Genomic DNA, 16,078 nt, shown 5'->3' on the forward strand with positions numbered 1-16,078 from the left:
GCACTGTCCCCACAGCCTGCTTTGGCCCAGTACTGGGCACCACATGGATTTTGCCGCATTGGTGTCCACAAAGAGTTGGGGTGTTCAATGGGACCAGCAAAACCTGGGGCTTTGTAACAAGGCAGAAAGCTCAGCCATGGTCTCTAGGGCTTAAAAGCATCAGCAGCAGAGAGTATATGCATTCATGCATGACTAGTGTGTGAGAGACTAAACATCCATGAACAATGCATTATTTTGAAGAATAAACAAGTAACATTGGGTGCATTTTCTGCCTGGATAGTCAGGGAAGCCTTGGTTTTTCACTGTGAATGATGGCCCTGATCGTGTTCCTCACCACCAGCATGACTGCTGCACATTCTGAGTAGAAAGAGGGAATTACACCTTAGGGGTTCCAAGCATACACACCTTATCTCCTGGGTAATGAAAGGCTGCCCTCAAGGACAAGGCAATTATTGCTGTTGCAGGGCCTGAATGTGCAGGATATCTGCAAACTGGGAAGAGTGACAAAAATGTTCCTAACAAATCAGACTGGTTTGATTTTGCTTATGGACAATGAAAAAGCTGTCCAGAAAACCTTGTTTAACACATCAATTCCTGCTGTTTCAAGACACAAGAGTCCAACACATACATGGAAGTGTGGTGCATCCCTGCAGAAGATTCTGATATTACAGATCCACATGCTTCTCATTTAGGGAGGTGGCAGGTTGTGAAATGGGCAGCTCTTAATAATCCTTGGTCACAATTTCTATGCAGACTCTTTGTAAAGGATCCCTAAACAATGTGTCATGGCTACCATTAGGGATGGTCCTACACACATCTGTGATTATAGATAATTATTTGTCATAGTTATGAACAATTTATTGACCTTTTGGATTTCTTTATTAAGTTAGCTATGATTATTTTACTAGCTTACCCATGGTAAAGTGCTTAAAACCAAAAATGTAATGTAAAGTAAATACATTTATTGCTGAACTGTGTTTTTCAAACAAAAACAAAAATTCCCTATTGAAAGATAAAAATGTCAGTAGGAAGTACTGTTCTGAAAAAAAGGACAACTGCTGCCACTGACACATCACATCTACCTGCCTGCACGTACACAGACATATCTGTTCAGTCCCAGGCTTTGGAATTGCCCAGAGACTTGTCTCCTTGCTAGGCCATTGCTCTCACTTTCTGTCTGACCCTGCTGGCATTTCCAGAAGAAATCTCCCTGACAGATGAACTAGTTTGGTCTTTCATCTTCTATTAACCAAAACTGATCACTAGAATATCCTGCTGCAACGGAGGAAGAAAGAGCTAGGCAGTGAGGAGCTGGAGACCTACTGACTGACCTGAGATTCTGGTACTGAATCAATGCTTTCGCAATATTTTTCTTCACAGTTAAGCTTTTCTTTTCATCCTCCTACCATGGACAAAAGAAACCCAAAACAAACCAAAAAAACCAAACCAAAAAGCAGGGCTGCATGCTGCCAATGCCACATGGGAAGCTTCACAGCTTTCCTGTGTCTGCTTTCCATGCAGAGCAAGCAAATCATACACAGCACCAGCAGAGTAGTAGGAAAATGAACATTCTGCCTCATTCACCTTCCTTCATAGTCCTAGAAGTTGTAGTGCTGCACCCCTGTTGAGATTTTGCTCTCAGTCTGTAGTGGGTTATTTATGAAATTTTCAGAATACATTCAAACAGTTAGTGCAGAAGCAAACAAAAAGAACATGCTTTTTTGGAACAGACCATACTCTTAGGCAATGCTGCATCACATTCTCCCAGAAACTCTTAATTCTCAAAAAATCCAACATTGTTTCAGTGTGTACACCATTCTGTCAAAATTACCAATTTTTCTTTTTTTTCAGCAAAATTGTTTATTCAGTGTCATTTGCCTACCCTTGAAGAATATAACAGAAGAAGAAGGCTAAAACTAGTTTTTTCTGTTCCAAAGGACTGAGCTCCCACAGTTAATGCTACACCCACTGCACCCAGCAGGTCCCATGACTTACTGTGGGAGAAGTCTAAAATCCAGAATTCTGTTCCAGGCAAAGGCAACACACTGCTGGACATCAGAGAGACAGTTAAACAAAAAGCTTTTTTGCAAAAATTTCCCACTTGGTAGGTGTTATATTTTGGGCTATCACAGGTACTGTTGATGAGAGTTAGCGTGTTTGAAGAGAAAGTTTTTCTAAGCAAAAAGATTTCACTTAAATAGAACTTTGTGGTTTCAAGAAGGAAGGCTGGAAAAAAGTGCACAGCAGATGGATACAGGAGGGTAATTTCAGTAATGATAATTTTATGAACATTCAGCCTGGAATAAAAGCCTTACAAAGCAGCATCTTCTGCTTTTCAGGGGTATTGGCAGGGCAATGGACAGTGGTACTCAGTTCAGGCAGGAATGCCAAGCCAGGGGGACTGTCATGATGACCAAGTGCCAGGCAGCAAGTGTCAAATTTAGAGAGACCACAGGACATCCACCTTCTGCCAAGTCATTCTCAGGCCATAAACTCAGCAAACTCAGAGCATATTATGATAAACCAATATTCATCCATAGGAAAAGAAGAGGAGAGACTGGGGACATCCGGAGCTCTCCAGTAATTGCACATTGATGTGCTATTGCAGTTGTTACTATTTCCTGCTGCTGTCTAAACCACCACAGAGGTTCAAGCAGAGCAAGACAAGGACATATGCACTGAGACCCCTTTGAATGCTCCAGAGCAGCAGTGCATGTTTACCACTGCCCTGGTTCACCAGTCACTGTCTTGGCTAAAGCCAAAGAGAAACCTCCTTCCCAGAACCCCAGAGAGATCCAGCACAAGTAATGACAGTACAAAACCTGTGTCTGCAGGGGCACAAACCTCATCCTTTTTCTCTGAGAGTTCCTCCCTTCACTTGTTCTGCCCCTCACACAGGGCTGTGATGCTCCACCTTAAAACAAACCCAAACCATCCACTTCTGTGATCAAATGAGCTCTTCACAACTTGCCTCTTCAGATGCCCATAAATTGTCTTCCATATGAAAGTATAAATTTATCCATAACCAACACATTTATCCTCAGCTAATAATATGTTTCAGCTCAAAAAGCTTTTCCCCTCTCCTCAGCATTTACCACCCAGCATATTTATTATGAGATATTATATCTCCCCTGACCTTTGTTTGACCTGGCTAAAGGAGCTAAGCTCATCAGAGGAAATGTTGTAATTATTTTAAAATACAATTACCAGTTCTGCTAACAAGAGAGACTAGAGAGACTACAAAGTCAGGGACTGCAGTTGTAACAATTAAAATGGGAAGGTGCCTTAGAGGTTTTAGCTGGAGACAATCATTAATTTCCCAAATACGTGTTTCCCCATGAGACACAGAAATGAACAAATCTTCTACTAAGGATAAAGATAATTGACTTTACACTTCACAATATGAAACGTGTCCAGTATCCAGCCAGCCTCCAGCTGGAACAGCTCCTTGCACATCTTCTGGTCTTTGCCAGCGTGGATCTCAGGAGGCGCCTCCAGCCATGGCACAGGCATTGCATGCATGAGCTGTAACAAGAGGCAGAATGCTCGCTGTGCCAGCAAAAGGAGCACTTTTTCATAGGTCATTAGTGAATTTGTTTTCCACTGACACAGACCCACTTGGCTTTATGTCCAACTGAGTCTCTTTTCAATCTTTTTTGAGATAAAAAAAAAAACCAAACTATTTCTTCTCTTTATGCAAGTTGGGATTTTAAGACACTTATGTTTGTACTTTAAGTGTCAGAAGTTGTACGGCAGCTAAAAATTAACTGGGAAATCTGACCCCACCCTGGGGAAGGGGCCTGTCGTTAAACCAGCAGCAGTCCATATGCCAAACACTCAATTTCCAAGAAAGAACAACAGAAAAAGTTCCTGATTTAAACAACAGTCTCCTCCAAGAAGTCAGTGGCTCAACTAACGGGACATGAAGCTATGCCTGGGACATGGCACTGGTCACCAGCACTTGGGAGGAGGTGCCCTGGAAGGGCACCCTGGAGACATTTGCCTCCTTGTTCAAATTAGAGTCCTGCAGAGGTGATGGGCGCAATGCTAAGGCAAACTCACTCCAGCAAGAAAAATTAATCAGCTGCTGAACCCTCTGCCCTCTCTGTCTCACCATGCTTAAATCATGGTGAGTCTTAGAACATCCCTATGTGTCCAAGAAATGTGTCATATGCAGATAGATAATATGTGTCTGTGTGAAATCCTGTGGTGGGTTAAGCCCACCTGGCAACTAAGCACCACACAGCCACTCCCTACCCTCCACACCCCAGCCCCTCCCTGGTGGAATGGGAAGGAGAATCAAAAGTAAAATTTGTAAGCTGAGATAACTGAAAAAGAGAAAAATATAACAATAATAATAAAATGAGATAAAACTGAAGAAGAAAGCCAGTGATGCACAATAAATTGTTTACCACCTGCTGACCCATGCCAAACCCTGTCTCCAATACCTGACTGACCCCTTTTCAGGTAATTCCCAGTGTTTGTGTGCTGGCCACGTCAGTCTGTGTATGGCACATCCCTTTGGCCAGGTCGGGTCAGCTCTCCTGGCCATGCTCCCCCAGCCTCTGAGCAATGCAGAGCTCAGGACACTCAAATGTCCATGACACAGGGTAAGCATTAATTAGCAACAATCAAAACACCACATGCCTCCATCATGATTCTCATACTGAGTCCAAAACACAGCACTGTACCAACTATAAAGAAAAATTATCCCAGTTAAAGCCAGAACAAAGTTTCTTCTATAAATGCTACAGAAACTGCTTCCATTTGCATAAAGGAAGAAAAATATCTTTGCCTTGCAGTCTGATAAAGCTTGTAAAAGCTGTAGGAGATTACTTCTCTTCCTCATCTGTAGTTAGTTTTTCCCAAGCTGTTACATTTTCATCCATGAGCAAACATGCTAATGGAATACTATGGCTATTTGATGGCAAACCAGAGTTTACATCCTCCACATGGCCTCATGGGCCTCTGGCCCAGTCCTGCTGCATCTCAGGGAGGTTACAAGAGAGGACACAGCATAAAGTTCCTGGCAGAAGCTGGATGTGAGTAAATGGCTCCAGATGACAATTAGGATGTCTGCAGGGGGAGCTGAGCCACTGGAATCACACAGGAGCCTAGGGCATCACCACAGAGCTGCCTCGTTGATTACCTGCCCCTCTGCCTGCCCAGGCTGCACTCCAGAAAAGGGAGATAGGAAAAAAAAAAATAAAGTCTTGTGTACTCATGGATACTGCCTGCATTCATCTGTATGGTAAGTGCTTCTCCCATTCCTCAGGATGATTTAAGCCTGGTCTCTCCTAGCTTTCTAGAAAGCATGATTCTTTTGGTTTATAGTAGCTGATCTATGAAGGAGATGCATATGTGCTCAGGAATAGTGCCTGATCCAGTGCTGGAGCTCTGGACACAGCCTTGATGCCAGCCAGGGCTGAGGACACGGATTTGTTCTGAACACATGAAGGAGCACTTTGGTACATGCCAAGGCATTGTGCAGGGTTTGAGGCAGACTGCAGGGATGTGGTGCCCATCCCCATGGCATCAGCTGCCTCCTTCATTGAAACTGCAATAGAATCAGAAATTCAAGCCACTTCATTACTTTCCTACCTGCTTCAGCCATGTAGTGACAGCTTTAATTAGTGTAGATAATGCCACAAGAATAAAATCCTGACATAATGCAATGTCTCTTGGTGGTATATAAATGTCAAGACAATCATGGAAGAGAAGTGTTGCAGCAAAACAAATGCAGTATTTTCATTTACTGAGTGATAGATGAAGATGCAGATGTCACCACATGGCTGAAGGGGGCTGTGCAGAGATGTGGAGGTGGCTCACTGTAGCATGCTCCCAAGCTGATGTGCAGAATGTCCCTGGGAAGGGGACAGCCCAGGAAACTTGTACCAGAGCTGCCCAGGAGGACATGCCAGGACCAAGCTTTGGTCACTCATCATACACTCAATGAATAGTTTGGTTGGTAGGAGGCCTTAAAGATTATCTAATTCCAACCCTCTTGCCATGGGCAGGGAACCTTCCACCTGACCAGGTTTCTCAGAGCCCCATCCAGCATCATTTGGACATTTAGAGGGATGGAGCACCCATAGCTCCTCTGGGCAACCTGTTCCAGTGACTCATCAACCTCACAGTGAAGGATTTCTTCCTAATACCGAATCTAAATTAAGCTCCTTTGAGCTTAAAGCCATTCCCTTGAGTCCTGTCACTGCATGCCCCTGTAAAAAGTCCCTCTCCAGCTTTCCTGTAGATGACCCCCACAGATACTGGAAGTGCTCTACAGTCTCACCTGAGCCTTTTCTTCTCCAGGCTGGAAATCCCCAACTCTTTCAGCCTCTTTGGCCTGCATGATGTGGGATACCTGCCTGCAGCTCTTTTCTTACTGGATTAATCCTGCCTTCAGCTGATGTGATGTCTGTCTCACCCATAAATCCTGCATGGCAAAAGGAAACACAGGTCCTTGAGGAAGAGATGGGGAGAGAGAGGCACAGAGAGCCCTTTTCCCAAAGTCCTTCACACAATGAGGATTTGGGCTCCAAGGCACCTTGACAGGATAAGCAATGAGTAGTAACAGGATATGACCTGGATACAGGACTTCAGTTTCAAGATGATATGATTTTAAATTAAATTAGCCTTTATGTTCTGTTCAAATCATAATCTAATTTCACTGACATTTTCAGAAGGCTCCAACAATATACACAGCACAATTAATGCATTAAAAATTCAAATGGCAAGTCAGAGATAAGCTAATAAATGGAGAAAATAAATTGTTTTCTAAAAGGGAACAAACTCTTTCTTTCTTTTGCCTCATTTTTACTATTGAATTCTATTTTCCATTTCAGGGTTTTCAAATGTGGACCCAGGTTTCCTCAGCATGTGTAGCTCCAAACACTGAACAGCACCAGGTCCCCAGTCATGATCTCAGCTGTGTGCAGCCTCCCAGCACCTCATCACAACAGGAGCAGCCCAAGTCTGCCAGACACAGCACAAGAACACGTGCAAGAGTTTCACATGCACCATTCACTGTGTGGCTGAGGATGATTCTCATTCCCTTCACTCCTGCTCAAAAAGAACCTAACAGCAGTAGGAAACACCAACCTAGACCTTGCAGTTGGAGGAGCCTGTAATTTTATGCAGCTCCTGAATCCCTGAGGAAATATCCTGGAGTAGCAAAAAGATTATGTGCCTTTTTGTTCAGCCACAAAGGGATCTTATCTAAGAGAGGTGGTACACCAGAGGAATTCCCTCATGTGATGATGCCAAGAAAAATTTTGATATATTATTTAGAGAAAACGGGCTAAAGCTCTATATTATTCAAAGTGAATTCCTGTTAAAAGCAGGGTTTTCATAAGCAGGCAGCTTAGGCAAAAAATCAATGATTAAAAATGTCAGTTGATGGTCATCATCTAAAAAATGACAGAAACGACCAGAAAACACTGTAATTTAGACATGTTAAAACAGGCTCTAGAAAAAAAATCAATCAAACTGTTTTCTCTGTACACATTAATGACATACTTCCCTTCAGCAAAGAATTTTTCCAGCAGTGCCACACATTGTGGGGAAATTGCAGTACATGAATTTATTTTCCAAATAGGTGATCTAAAACAATATTAAAGCAGGACAGAACCAATTTGTTACATTTCTTTCCTCTGAAGGATTGAAGTTAATTTTCCCTACTGTCAATATTTTAGTCTTTAATGCATCTATTTTCTTAAGATTTTTGTTTTCTTTTTGAATCAGATAAGCCCTTAGATAGGATAGCCTAATTTTTGCAGCTAATGCTGCTCCAGAAGGCAGATCTCCTTTGCCCCTTTCCCTATTTTTTGTAGGTTTCCTGTCATGAGCACCCTCCTGCAGCACCTGCCCATGAACATGCCTGCAAGCTGTGGGTGAGAGACAGAAAAGTGATTAATGGAAACAGCTTCCCTGCAGTCCATGTGCAAAGGCAGACACCCTGCCAGACAGGAATACTGCTGCAGTTTTGCCCATTTCCAAAAAGCTGAATTTATCTGCAGACAGTCCTGTCCTCAGTAGAAAAGTCCTTGTCAAGCTGATCATGACCCATCGAAGGTGAGGGCAGGCCACATTTGGGATGTGGCCATCACTCAGGAGCAGGAGAGGTTGTGGAAAACCAGCAAAGCCACCACAGAGTGAGCAGCACCTTGGAAGGAAGGAGCAGACTGCAGGGTGCAGCAGGGACTAAAGGGATTTTGGTGGAGGTGTTGTTTGTTTGTTTTTTCTTTTAAACCCTCATTTCTGTTCTGTCTCACTTTGAGGTTTTTCATCAATCTCTCATTTTGCTGTTCAACCCTGGGGTTCAAAGGCTTTTGATGCCCTTGGCAACTGTGGCAAGGGAAGGGTGCTGCAGCTGCCCTCAGAGCTGGCACTGGCTGGAGCCCATCAGGAAAGGAGCATCTCTCCAGAGACCATTCCATTTTCATTCAAACGCAATATGAACCACCTTAAGAAATAGAAAGAATGCAAAAGATTCTAAAAGCTCATGATTTGTAATATTACAGGCTGTGTGACTTGGAAAGGCATCTCTGGAGGTCATTTTGTCTAAACCCCCTGCTCGAGCAGGTCACCCAGGGCAGGTTGCCCAGAGCAGCATCCACTTGAGTGTTGAACCTCCTCAGGGATGGAGACTGCACACCCTCTTCTGGGCTGCCCAAGGCATGAGGAAGGAGCTGACGGGCGTGCTATCACCATCACAAGGATTTCAGTTTCAGCTTTTCCAACATGTGGCAATGTAGAAAGTAGTCTCTCTCTCAGCTCATGCTTAGCACAACTATAAAAGTCGGTTTCCACCAACTTCAGATGTGTCCAGTCAAATATATTTCCCACTAAACTAGTGAATCAGAGAAACATCTAGCTTGGAAAAGATCTTTAAGATCATCAAGTACAACCGTAAGAGGCATGGATGAAAGACTACAAAGAACTAGAAAGCGCCTGTTGCTGTGAGCAATCCACAATTCCTCTGGTGTGAAGACATTTTCAGCAGCATTTGACACCTGTGCCAGAGCCCAGAGCAAGAAGGAAAGGCTGCCTTTTTCTGTGCAGGCTCTGCAGTGCCTGAGCACCTCATCCTGACCAGCTGAGATTCTGGTTGTAGATATATTAGCAGAATATACACACAACACCTTGTCTTTTTGCTCAAGCTTGCTCTTTCCAAATATTAATGCCCCTGTGAGTTATCTTACAATGAGACTTCAATGCCAGCAAACCCTTGCCATGATACCAAGCACAGAGCAGCAGCTAGCAAGCTGACCTGCACTGTAGGGTGCCTTTCCACACCAGGGGCCAGCAGGAGCACAGGCACTGCTCCATTCCATTGCCACTGCTGGCAGTGTCCTTGGTGGCTGCAGCGTCATTGTCCTCCCCAGTGACCCTGTGCCAGCAGTGGAACGAAGCCTGTGAGCTTCCCCACAGCACCCCACTGTCCCTGGTGCCACTCAGAGCGCCCCGTGGGGAACCACTGGCTGAGATTGCAGAGTTTGCTGCAGCAGCATTCTCCCAGACACTGGGAAAGGCATCTGACACTGCTCCTAGCAGGGGCCTGCCATGGTGCCCCATTCCCACCGGTGAGCTGAGCCCTTGGGAGCAGCTGCTCGGGTGGTGCAGTCCGGGAGGTTTGCAGCCTGGATGTGAGTGCACAGTCTGGGCACGGCCCTGGCAATGTGCGCTGTGCAGTAAAGGCAAGTGCCCCAGATGATGAGTTTAGGTTAGTCTTTACTTCACTTTCCTCAGCTTTTTCAACTGCAGAGGAAGGAATGTTTGCAGGAAATGCAGCAGGGCTTGACCCGTTCATCTCTCACCTCCGCTGGGGCCGTTCCAAATCAGCCCTACTGCACCCACTCAGTGTCATCACTCCCCTTCGGGTTCATTTATTTCACTAATAACACTGTCCAACTGCCTAGGTGCACCTGTGAGCCCCTTTAGGAGAACACCAGGCAGCAGCACCATCTCCTTGCTGTTTCACCACTCCTGGATGTGCAGGAGTATGCAACTCCTGATTTGAATAATAAAGCTGATGAGGTTTAGGTCTAAGTTTAAAGAAGGGTCTTTTTTCTGTATGACACAGAAGACAGCAGATGTCTTCTGCAAGGGACCCCTGCAAGACCTGGAAATACCAATTGCCCTGGGGCAGCTCCTGCTGTTTTGGCTTGCCAAGCACTCCCTTCCAGGGACTGGGGGATAGAGGCTGGTGGGGAGCAGTGAAATCTAAGGCATTTTGCCTCTCTTCACAGCCCACTGAGGCTGAGGCAAGGCAGCACCTCCATTAGACCCCAATTCAGCCTCCAGCTGATGCCTTAAACTTTCCTGTGGTTTTACTTGCTCCCCTGATGTACCAGGATTATTTTAATTCCTTACCAGATGGGATGAAGAGTAAAAGTGGCAGGGGACAACACACAAAGAGACAAAGGACAGAAAGAATTTATGTCTCTTAATCTGAACATACCAGGACAATGCCTGGTACCTTGCCTTCAAGTTACTAGTGTACCTCTCCTGTTTCCCTCAGGGATGTTCTGTGGTATCCCTTTGAAGAAGGCTATTTGGATGTATTAAATATATCTGGATGTATTAAATATTAAAATTAAGGAAGCATTTGCCCAGTCCCTCCTCTCTTACACATCCACTAATTACAGGCTGACATCCAGAGCTGGGCTTGAGATCCTCTAGTATCTAAAACTTATGGTTTCAGTTTCCACATTTGCAATCCTGTTTCCACAAGTCTGTGCAGTAACTCACCTTTGTGGATCATGATGAGCCCATATTTCTGTGAAGAAAAATAAGAAAAAATTCTTTTTCTAATTGCTGCAGATATGTAACACTGCAGCGTTAGCTTGGTTCTCTTACAAACACTTCTGAGCACGTGAAGGGAGTGAAATCACAGATAACCCTTCCAACTGCTGGCATTTATGAACTGAAAACCAAGTAGTCAAAATCACCTATCACCCCAAAGACAAATGAAGACTGAGAATATAAAGAAGAGGGAGTGAGCCTCCCTTAGCAAGTATTCAGAGAGAAGCAGCCAGTTACCTTCACCGGGTGTCTGGGATGTTGTACTCTGGGGCCAGGATCACTGCCCAGCTGTGGAGTCAGTTAGAGAAGAGCAGGTGAAATTCAGCAGCGAGAATGGGAAAGGAGTGAAACCAACACTGCAAAATTAGCCCTGTGCATCAGGAGATCACTTCAAGGTAGAAGGGAGCAGCTAAGAAAGCCATGAATATTCCATAAAACTTTGATTTGCTTCCATGAGTCATTGTTACAGTGGATGCCATCCCTACACATCACCAGATGACATTTTTGGTGCTTTGTCTGTAACTTGCATTACTGCAGGACAGTGCCTACCACTATGAGGTGCTGAACCCCATATCCCTTCTCATGAGTAATCAGGAGAACAGTGTTTCCAGAGTTTTACATCCCGTGGTGCCCATCAGCACCCACATCCCCCCCAAACTCCATGCTTCCCCAAGTCTTAAGCTGGGCTATTTTGATCTTGTGAAAGTGCACTAAGCTTCATGAGGCAATCACAGCCCTGCTCATATTATGTCACTGATCCTGTGATAAAAATGTTTCCTTTTACTCCAAACACCACCCACAAATGAGGTATTCACAGGCATCATTGTCTGCCCAGCTGTGGACAGGTCTGCTCTCCATCCTGGTGATGGTTTCCAACAAAACAAGTCACTCTGTTTCTGTAAGCAGAGAGGCTGGCTAGTGAGGCTGGTTAATATGTCAAGAGGTGGAAAAACATGAGTTTGGTGAAGAAACCAACACCTGTGCACTCCAATGGTCTCCTCATGCATTTGGGATGGCAGTGAATTCCCGAGCTCTATTCCATTAGTGTCAGGTGCTGACAGTGCTCCCAGGAAGGAAAAACCCAAGATGGCATATCCAGTCTGTAGGAAAAAGGCAAAACCTGCCTGTGGGGTGTTGATGTTGACCCTTTGGGTGTCTAAACACTACCCAAGGTGTTTAAACTGTTTCAGAGTGCTCAGCCAAGACCTCAAACCCCTGAACACATCACTTTTGGAAACGTTGTGCTGAGTAGGATGCACCCTTGAGGGAGAGTCCAGGCAAAGCAGGCAGGAGGGCAAGGGGCCAGCAGGGCCCAGGCAGTTTGTCTGTCCTACCATCTCCTCCACTGTCCATCTGGAAAGCCCCTTTGTCCAAAACTAAGCTGCTCCCTAAGCTTCAAAACCTCAGCTACTGAATCATTACTTTCAAAAGCCAAAAGGCTGGCTCTTTGTTAATGTGGAAAGAAACTTTTGAAAAGCATTTGTTCCCCTAACTTGTAGGAGTTGCTCAAAACCTTGCCAGCACTGGGGATGGACAACTTCAGCATTTTTTTCTCAGTCATCTTCATCTTGAAAACTGTTGTCTGGACAGCCTTGGAAACAACTTCCCAGAGAACATATAAAAGTTGCTTATTTTATTTTGCAAATACATTGAAAACAAATGCTTCTGTTGCACTAAGAAGGAATATTTTTGTCTTTTTCTTTTTTAAGTGGATTTTTATTCTGAATTGTTTTATTTTGCATTTCGTGGAAAAAAAATGTTCTAAATAGTGGATTTGGAGTTAATATTTATCTCATTCTGTAAAGGAAATTTCACGCTTTGGGCTTCCTTTTCATTTTGCTGTGAAAACAAATAGCAACAATCTGTGGCTTTCCCAGGAAAAGGAGCATTGAATTTCAACCAGATCTGGTTAAAAAATCTCAATTGTTATAGTAGCAAGCATATGAACTGTGGGGTTTTCTCAGTATCTTTACAAACAGTGATTTCTTTTCCCCCCATTTTTCCTGAAGTTAACAAAGATTAGTGAGCTAGCAGAGGAGGCTAGGGAAGAGCCTAATTTGTTGCTTCTTAATGGTACAGATGTAAAACATTATCTAGATCCCTATTTACAGCTAATAGCAAGATAACATACCCGAGAGACAAATCATAGGCTCTGTAAAGTGCACGATAGCTCTGAAACACAGCACCCCACAGCATTCAGCGAATAACAAAGGCTTGCAAAGGCATTATTAAGTTTATTGTTAGAGAGTAATGATGATGTGAATGGACACAGGACTATAAATAATATAATTTCATGAAAGGCTGCCAAGAGAAAAAATTGAAACCAGCACCATTGTGGCACGAGGGCGGAAGTGAGCAGGGGTGAAGCCCTGCTGAGGGTGATGGAGGAGGGTCCTGGACCAGCTGCTCTGAAAGCTGCTGGGAGGGTGCTCAGCTCCTCCAGTGACCCTTACTTAAAGGGAAAAAAACAGTTTGAAATCCCATTTGTTTGCCTTCAGTTCTTGTTCCCAGGCTTTTGCCAGTGTTGCAGTTTCCCTGAGGGGGAACATTTCTTTTGCTGAAGTGTTGGCTGGAGTGGCGTGAGATGCCAGGGTGGAGGGGCCCCAGGCAAGCTGAGGTGGGTGGGTACCCAAAACCAGGCAGCACAGCTTCAGCAGCAAACCTTTCAGCTTTGATAAAAGGAAAAAATCGTGATTTTTTTTTGCATTTCCTGCTGAGAGCAGTCTCGTTTGCCAGACTAAAGCACTTTCCTCTCATGTTATCTTGTGGCAGAGCAGGCAACCTGCCTTGCTGATAATTCAGGAACATGCGCCTCTCCACGTGTTTCATGCAGCACTTCTCCCTGGCCCTGCAATACTGTACACACAGCATGACAAATCCCAATAAATAGTCATGTAATACCCTCATCTTTTTCTAGGGTTACTTGAGGACTTCCATTGTGAGCAACCTGGGAAACAGCCTTGAACAGCAGGATCCTGTAAGTCCCTTTAGCCACAAACGTCAGAGGAACGACCCTGCTGTAGGGCGTGGGTGGAGGTTGCACTGTCCTTGTGCCTGCTCTCTTGGAGCAGGTTCACCCTCATCGAAAGAATGTTTGCATTGGAATACACCATTATTTGCCAGACTTACCACCCTGGGAGAGTTGCTGTATAATTAATTATGAAAAGGGCATTTAATAGGGGGAGGTGCAGATGGCCAAACCTGCTTTTCACTCAGTAACAGCTGACGTGAAGGTTAAGAGAAAGGATGAGTTTCTAATGGTGCTGTCAGATGGCAGGAAAAATAGTAACTTTTCTGGTAAGAGGAAAACTGCCACTATTGGCCAAAAGTTGCTGTTTAAAACAAGTTTACAAGACTTTTCCCAGCCATGGGCATAGAAAAGGAACAAAGTTGCTGTTCTCCTGTGCATGGGAGAACAGCAACTGCTCCTCTCCAAAACTTGTTAATTTTAAAATGAGCTGATTTTTCTAGATAGTCTTATCTTTTCTTTTGTCTTTCATTGTACCAAGATCCTCTGGGGACTATTCCAGGGCCTGATTCAAAGCCAGAGTCCAAACTGAGCACACTCAGAGCACCCTTATCCCAAGCCCTGGCCCCCAGCAGATCCTTCCTTGCCTGGAGGCACAGCTGCCCCAAGGGCAGCAGTGCTCACATTGGAACCCTGGCTCTGGCATCACACACATTTCCCATTTTGTAATCAGAGATATTTGTTTCCACCTGTCCAAGAGTAATCCATGGGAAGTAATACACATCTCCACTACTGAGGAGATGATCTACTATAGATCTTGCTCTGCCAGCACTTCATGAGCTTTGTCAGTTCTAACACTGTCCAAAATACAAATTGGTAAACCTTATGCTCTTCCGTCATCTAAAAAGCTCTCAGACTCTGAAAGCTGAACTTTCACTTACTTGCTGTCTCACTCTTCCCTCATTTTAAGTGGCCACAGGATTTTCAGGCACTACAGCTTTTAATAAGATGCACAGTGGCTTTTCCAGGGCAGGCAACGAGATGGTGACTTGGCCAAAGAGGTTTTAAATTATCCTTAAATGATCCTGTGGCATTTCTAGTCCCATGCCACTTAATATCACTGTAACATGTTTGCCTACCATCTTCTCCCCCTTTATCTCACACTCATACATATGTGCACATGTTGAGGATTCTGTTAGGATCATGTGGAAGAAGAGGTATTTTTAAAAACTCTTGTTATAAGAAAAAATTGAATTTCTTTTCCCCACACAGGGAAAAGGGTGAAAAATACTGTATTTGTACATCACTGGGGGGAAAGAAAAACAGTGGAGGGACAACATTTGTGGGAGAGACAACCCTGTCTGTGCTTTCTGGAGATGGTTCTTAGCTGCAGGGATTTTTTGTTTACTAGGGTTAGCAAATACCTCTGCAATCTTACTGTGAACACTCAAATAGCAATTCAAAAGAGCTCTCTTTTTGAATAATATCTCAGCCACAGCTCCATGTCATGCTTAAGGACCGCTAATATTTTGTGATGCCTTAAAAATTAGTAACAGCAACAAAGCTGGCAGAAGGTGCTGGTGGGGGTGGCTGGCACGCTGCCACCCAGAGCCTCACAGCTGAGGCAGCAATCAAACCCTGGGGCTCACACCACCCCAGCAAATCACGCTTTGCAGAGGAATTAATGCTCATGCCAGACCACCAGCTTAACTCACCTAAGAGAACAGAGCAGCTTTCCTTCTCTGCAGTCTTCTGCAGCTTAGTGCCAGAAAACAGTTAAGAATTGACCTTTCCTCCTGTCATTTCAGTGCATTTGGGTGTTATCCCTCTGTGTGGATGAGGGATATTGTGAGTGCACCATTTCCAGCCGCAGCCCCACCACTCCCCGGGTAATTGCGCAGGACGCTGACCTCCTCCTGCTGTGACACACGTAACCGCATTCCCCAGCAGGGGTGGCAGTGCTGATTTATTCAGCAAACCCAGTTATCTTTTTTCATTTCCCACCTTAAAGATTCTGTGTAACTAGTGGGACTCCAGCTGTATTCATTTTTATTACTGGAGGCTTCACCTGCAGATAGTGGTGGTAATATTAGCACTTGCTTCCTCTTCTTCCCAGTAATTATGAAGATGAATGCCCGCTGCTGGGTTTGATTTGACGAAGTTCCCTTAAGCTGTTAACCACTGTGTGAATATACAAAATTTGGAGTGATGAGTGGCAAGAAATTCACAGGAAAGCCGTTCTCTTCCTACCCTCTTCATTCATTAGATTTTTACAGAACCTGTTACATTAAATCTAGTTGTATA

Source organism: Zonotrichia albicollis, chromosome Z (assembly GCF_047830755.1).
Source record: "Zonotrichia albicollis isolate bZonAlb1 chromosome Z, bZonAlb1.hap1, whole genome shotgun sequence".
Lineage (NCBI taxonomy): Eukaryota > Metazoa > Chordata > Aves > Passeriformes > Passerellidae > Zonotrichia > Zonotrichia albicollis.